The following is a 6,000-nucleotide window of genomic DNA, read 5'->3' as shown; positions in this document are numbered from 1 at the left end:
TTCACGTTTTAATCATAAAAATTACTTTTGAAAGATATTTTCCGTAGATGCAAATGAATATGGGGCCGACATTACATTATAAGCCTATCTAGTAGTAAATGACGAGCGTACTCACAAAGTTCAGAGATGACAGAACCTAATTATCTAATGGCCGTTGCAGCTTCATGTTCACTTTCTACAAATGCTTTATTACGCCAGTAAGGAACTGTATATAAAAAGATAGATTTAGAGAGCAAAAATTAGTAGAGTACATCTGTACACTCAGTGGCTTTACTTTGCTATTACCTGGTTGCTAAACTGTGGATTAGAAGTGGCATCACTATCGTGCCTCCTGGCGTTTAAGAGTTAATAATACAAGGCAGTTCACTCGCCTTCACTTGAAAGGTCATCTGAAGATGAACTAGGAAATGCCAATTCTGCTCTCATGAAACCACATGGTTAGTTTTGTTTGTGAATTTGTATCACTGAATTGCAGCTGGTAATTGTCTCGCGGTTCGACCAAGGCAATCAGCATTTGTAATGTGAATGCTGCTTCTGGAGAGATGAAATTGGGTTGCTTATTTCGGTGCTGGAATTGTAAATCGCTGCCTCTATGTCAGGTTTTAGTCTTTTACTGAACTTCCTCGTTCTTCTTGTGATATCTTTTGCATTAGATATGGAAAAATTTGTATGTGGAATAGCGCTGAATTTCTAATTCCCTGAGCAGCGTCATCCCAGGTTTTAGATAAAGGTCATATCATCCTTGTCATTCACAAGGATGATATGACCAGCAAAGTTAAGGACAACAGAGAAATGGGAAGGTCGTCCTTCAACTTTGAGCCAAGAATGATAAAACCAAATTCTAAACTATTTTCTCATTTATTATAGGTAATTAAGCTTCTTTTTTTATGTGTACGAGAGAGAGAGAGAGAGAGAGAGAGAGAGAGAGAGAGAGAGAGAGAGAGAGAGCTCGGGGAGGAGAGAGAGAGAGAGAGAGAGAGAGAATTGTGTGTTTGTGGAAAACATGCTCATTAATTTGTATTCCTAGAATTTAACGATGCCCTTGGAGACTTCTCCGTTAATTTCCTGTGGCAGCATTGCACGTCTTAGTGTGATTCAGCGAAACTGATTTAACACACTTCGTGAAGCGTAAGAATCTGAATTTGTGAAGAGACTGAAGATGTGAAGTGACATTCACCAGGTAACCACAGCGAACTTAAACTACGACCAAGTGACAGAGGTTGAACTGGCTCCTTGGCAATGACTTTAGTATATATCTTTCATAAAATAGCTGAAAAAGAGTTATAGTACCAGTATTTTCTTACTCTGTTTGGCTTGATTCTTATTACGATTCATAGCTGTTTTCAACAGGTGGCTGAAATTTGTTGTAAGTTTTAGTATGTTTAGTGTTCTGAAAGGTAGAGAAATTAACCGTACGCCCTTATAAATCATTGTAATTAGTATCAATGCCTTTAATATTGACAATTAATTTTACTCTTATAATGCTGATAAGGAAGAAGAACTCGTAATCATAAGAATAAGAAAGAGAAGAATAAGGAATGAATAAAAGAAAGAGAAGCCTTGGCACTTCCATATATGAAATCGTCCAACCCCTGAGATTTACAGTATTGGAGAGATCCGTCTCTCTAAAACAATTCTTTGGAACTAATCCCGGTGGCGAAAGGGTAAGGGTCATGTCCGTCCCGCATCAAGAGAGTCCAACCATTTTGTTGCCTGTGAAATCGCCACCAAAATATTCCCCAAATTCTGACGGGCAGGAGAGCGTGTCTTCAGCCCTTTCTGCAATACAGTTATATATCAAAACCCTTGCATTCGTTTGATTGTGCAACGGCACTCCATTTTGCCCGGCGCCTTTCTTGCAGATAGATGAATGTGCTTTTAGTAAACTCGGTTTTGTCTTTATGAAATTTCGTCCTTTCTCGATAAGGATGGAAAGTCATTATTATTATTATTATTATTATTATTATTATTATTATTATATTATTATTATTATTATTATTATTATTAGTGATGAAAATGTTCGAAGGATATTAATGTCTATCTGAATTTCCTTTATTCTTTGTTTATATTAGTGATAAGCAATTATTTGCCATGTTTTGTGCACTTGCCTGCTGTAGTATTGAATTTGCGAGCTGAAAGAGAGAGAGAGAGAGAGAGAGAGAGAGAGAGAGAGAGAGAGAGAGAGAGAGAAAACTATGGCTACACTTCTTGGTGCATAAGGGTGAACGTATGAGAGAATCTTCCATCAACTAAATTGTCAACATTTTTACCAATTCTTATTCTACTGAAGTTATACAACTTCTCATATTTTTTATACTATATTGTGCTTTTAATACTGTCAAGAAAACAGTCGTAGTTCAAAATTTAGATGCCCATTCCGTTCAAGTTGTTCTACATTATTTTCTCTCCACTAGACAGTTCATTTGAAGCTTGTACGAAGAGAAACGTAATGACAGTTCTCCTATTTTCTAATATATATTTTTCCCCAAAAAATTTATGCGTCTATGTTAATTGACAATGTTATGCCAGTTAATCGTCATCTTTCATTTTTGCCCACTAATATAAGTAGCTGATCGAGCTACTCTTCGATGTAAAGAGACGATGTAACGATCCAATAAGCGAGCAAAAGTGAGAAATTATTATCTATGATGAGATAAATAAGAAAAAGTGCAAACGTTTCCCATCAACACAGATGTGAATAAAGGTGAAAAAGTACCCATGGTCACATAGGTGATCAAGAGTGCAAATGTTTCCTCTGAAAAATGTTACCGAGAAGAAATTGCAGTTGTACAGGATAAGAACCAAGCAGAAGAAAATTAAGCTCACTGAACGGTAAATATGCTTATTCTGAAAAGAAAAATGATGAAAACTATAAGAAATACGCGCGGCATAACAAGAGATAAGAAAAAATCCAGCTGCCGATGCCAAAACAGATTAAAGACGGAAAACCCGAACCTCAGTAAAATCTGAGAAAATTGTGAGATATGGAATAAGAGTTAAATATTTAATGTTCAGGTCAAAATCAGCAAGTAAGTGCGTTCTGAATTCAAAATTGCGTCTCTGTGACCAACTGAAATGTCCGTGTATTCTGAGTATTTTCGAGGTTTAGAAGGATGTAAAAGTGACTAAGATAAGAGACAACCTTGATGGTTCCAAATAGGTACGTCACACATGGATCTTTGTACATTTTGTTATTTTTAAGTTTATTGAGAGAATTGTAATAAACAGTAGTTTTGACATTGTTTTTCTGGAGTGAGAGTAGTTTTTGTATATGTCAGTGATGGTCTTCTGTCGCACATTACTTTTCCGTATGAAACTTATGAATACAAGTATCAGCTAGATTCATGGAAAACAAACATTTCATAACTTTCGTAATGGTTCTAACATGTGGAAATCCTGGGATATTGTTAACACCTCCAGGGACATTTTTGGTCACGCACGTTATCCTCTAGCAAAAGGCGAAATATGCCTCTCGCTGGTTATTGTTGCTGACAGATGCCTGGTCGTTGTATTACTTTATTTGCCAGCAGACGCGCTCCTCTTTCTCCCAGCAACAATAAAAATGGAGCCAGAACAGAGAAATATCACTGTTGTTCAAGACCCGGCGAATAACATTCGTGCACTCTCTTATTCGAGCGACACGACACTGAATCCACTGACATCCCGAAATAACCTCAGCACTGAGACGCGTCGCATACTTCATGTTATGTCCGTTACTGGAATTTTCCCTTGTTTATCCTCGACAGTTGCCAAATTTTTGCAATAGCAATTGGTCTGGTTCGGTTGAGGTCTGAAATAATTTTTCTTATAGTATCCCTAAACAGTAAATATGCTGGAAAATAACTGTGAATACATTGTTTATGCGAGTTCCAAAGCCTTCCCAAAGAAGGAATGCAGTTTCGTTTGTGGACGCAAAACCCTGTGACATGACCAATCAATGTGCGCTACACGATCGGAATAACTATACTTTAGGCACGGCAGACGATAGTAAGGACTTGATCAATGTAGCATTTTGCTACAACTAAGGATCACTTTTCATCTTACGTTGTGATAGTAATACATAGATATTAAACAAGAAGTTATTGTGCTCTTTAAATTTGAGTAAACCCTCAGTACTGTTCTTAAAGTAAAGTCTCTCTAACTGATATCAATGACATACCTGTGTATATAATGTACCAACACTTAGAGTGAGAAAACTAGTTTTAGGTGACTAGAATCAGCAGAAAGTTGGCCCTTTGTAAATATAGCTGTTCTTGAATTGTGATATTCGACTTGAGCCTTCTACCTCTTTAGGTGAATTTACATACAAATGAAAGGAAGTAAAAAGATTGTGAAATAAAATAAAAATAGTTAATAGGCAATTCGCATATTTATCTAGAAACAGCATTTCCTATTAGAAAAAAAATGCTCAATAACGAATAGGAATATCCAAACGGTCGACTGTACTGGGCGTCTTTTGTCTTATTCTCTTTTCTTCACCATTCCCACTTTTAAATTCATTGCTCTATATATTCCATTTCAGTCCAGCTACAGAGTTATATTCCCAGTTCACTAAGAGCTAATATATTTTAACTCTAATGATCTGAAACAATGTAGTGTATGTATTGTGATACATACTTCATTAATAAGGAGAAGAACAAGGAGGGAGAGGAGGAGGAAGGAAGGAGAAAACCGAATAAAACCCATCAAATGAAAAATGTTCCCAATTTTGCTAGCATAACGAACTTCTGGGTCCATAATTATGCTTCCTAATCATGTTTTGAAAAGGGCTCGTGAAGCCAATTACGCATTAGGAGAGTGAGTCTCATGTCCAGGAATAAGTTTCTTGATACAAAGTTTCCGGGGAAGATCTTGCAAAATTACTAGATGCAGTTCATAGAGTACTGCTCTGCCTCATCATCATACACCTAAAGCATCCATAAAGTCATAGTTCACTGTATGATAAGAGAGGGTCGAGACGGCAAATCCTTAGAGACTTTATTTGCCATTCCGAAGCTCGAACCAACGTGCATTCATTCTCCATATGTATACAGGGAGTAGTAATGAAGATGGCTGGCCCCGGCCTGGACGATGACAGTCCAGATTTGGAGTTTATTGTCCGGAGACTATGAATGATACACACAGAATTACAAGCAGATAAAATTATATGAATGCACATTGTGTATCCATATGAATGCTGAAATATAAAGGAATCTGACACAGATCTGTATAGTATAACTGAAACAGGCGAAACCTGAAGTATCTTTCTTCAGGAAAATATGTACTGATCTCATGCATATAAAATAAAGTGTGGGATATATCGACCTTCGTGTGGTGTACTAATCTCATGCTAGGGTAGCTCTTCACACGTTATGCTGTCAGTGTTTTCCTTGCTTAGATTTACTTTTACTCCATTTGAAGGTCAACTTCCACTGCTTGGCAGATTTCATTTTTGGCACTGCACTTAAGAATTTCTCGACTGCGTATCATTTCCACATGGATGGCTTTTTAATTCCATAGATGTGTGGAAATCAAACAAAAGAGTCATCCAGTTAGGTGGCTTTATTACTATTCCCCCCAAGACGAATCGTCAGGGAGTCACGAGAGAGCCAAAGGGTTCTGAGAGGAAATCCATTAATCTACTCCTATCTTGCTGGATCAGGCTTGTCACTGGAAACTTTGCCTGTTCAGTTCTTTACCCCATCCCAGCCTCTGCACCATGTCTTTCTTAACGATAGGCTGTATCTATCTTCTAATGAGGAGTGCCTCCTTGAAAGAACTAAACCTTATAACTACCACATGTATCCTATATCTCCTGTATCATGGATGGACTTGTGTTCAGAAAACTTCCCCTTCGTTAGCTACCTCATATATTTATACAGAATTGTCACCAGCCGTGTATTTAATCTCCATACGCCCTCTGTGCTCTTGTCCTGTGCCTTGCACCAATATTAGGATTTAATAATGTTAACGTTCTTCCATTCTGCAATATCTACCTGTATCAAAATTATACACTTTTTT

General features: G+C 37.3%; 1 long non-coding RNA gene across 1 annotated transcript in view; it reads left to right on the top strand.

Moving 5' to 3' along the window:
* LOC136842641 (uncharacterized) overlaps positions 1 to 6,000 on the top strand; it is a 256,803-nt gene that overhangs the window by 946 nt on the left and 249,857 nt on the right. The gene's annotated exons all lie outside the window — the stretch shown is intronic.

This window comes from Macrobrachium rosenbergii, chromosome 10, assembly GCF_040412425.1.
Source record: "Macrobrachium rosenbergii isolate ZJJX-2024 chromosome 10, ASM4041242v1, whole genome shotgun sequence".
NCBI classification, from domain to species: Eukaryota; Metazoa; Arthropoda; class Malacostraca; order Decapoda; family Palaemonidae; genus Macrobrachium; species Macrobrachium rosenbergii.
This window is presented reverse-complemented; position numbering and strand designations above follow the sequence as displayed.